This window comes from Suncus etruscus, chromosome 5, assembly GCF_024139225.1.
Source record: "Suncus etruscus isolate mSunEtr1 chromosome 5, mSunEtr1.pri.cur, whole genome shotgun sequence".
In the NCBI taxonomy this organism is placed as follows: domain Eukaryota; kingdom Metazoa; phylum Chordata; class Mammalia; order Eulipotyphla; family Soricidae; genus Suncus; species Suncus etruscus.
In genome coordinates this window covers 38162742-38163703 of record NC_064852.1, presented here as the reverse complement: position 1 = coordinate 38163703, position 962 = coordinate 38162742, and the positions used below count along the sequence as shown (strand labels likewise).

At 28.1% G+C, this 962-nt stretch overlaps 1 non-coding gene across 1 annotated transcript; it reads right to left on the bottom strand.

Annotated features, from left to right (window-relative positions):
- Positions 1-320: 320 nt before the first annotated feature.
- LOC126009874 (U6 spliceosomal RNA) lies at positions 321-428 on the bottom strand. The gene has a single exon (XR_007496052.1). It is a non-coding gene; the product is annotated as a U6 spliceosomal RNA (small nuclear RNA).
- Between the last annotated feature and the right edge of the window lie 534 nt (positions 429-962).

Below are 962 nucleotides of genomic sequence, written 5' to 3'. Positions count from 1 at the left end.
ACCCAATGCTAAATCATAGTTAAATAAACGTCATTTCAATTTTGTCACAAAGATTATTTATAACAGTATCTGTATTCAAATTTATTGATTTAAAATCCTCTTTACCAAATTGTGAAATAACTATTATTAAGAACAAAATACAAATTTTTTCTTGATTCATATTCACTGCATTTTAACAAATTATATTATTTTATAGTTTTATTGAAATCGATGTGAATTACATGTCTTTTATAGTTGTATTTCAGGCACATAGTGACAGTGAAATAGGAACATTCCCACCACCAGTGCTGAACTACCTCCACCATAGTTCCCAGCATGCAAAAAATATGGAATGCTTCACACATTTGCATATCATTCCTTGTATAGGGTCCATGTTGATCTTCTCCTTAGGGTTCCGATTTTTGTATGTATGCTGCCAAAGCGAGCACACAAATTATTATTTTATACTTTTAACATTATCTCTTGACTACTGACACTACTAAAATATCTCATAATATACCATATATATTAAGAGAAATAGCTATTAATCAGCTAGCATTTTCCCCATAATCAGTTACTATTTAGTTAATCTTTGGTATCATTACATGATAGTTAACAAAATATCCCCTATAATTTGAAATACTGAGTTTAATCTGGCAAGGTTTATTTGCAAATAATACTTATTAAAATGTATATATATTTAAATTCAATACCCTGTAAGGTGAAATTTCAAGGCATTTGACCTTTCTTTCACCAGATGAATCAATAATATTTATGATGTTAGTGCAAGTTTAAAAGACTAAAAAAATTTTAAAAACTCTGGTTATATGTATTTATAATATATAACAGAACAATAACAAGCATTCTATTCACTGTCAAGAAATATTATAATAAGTAATATGATTTCCTTGCATACAATTAACAGAATTAATCCCAGAGGCTTATATTTTCTCCTAGTTCAAGCCTTGGTTGATTCCTGAGAA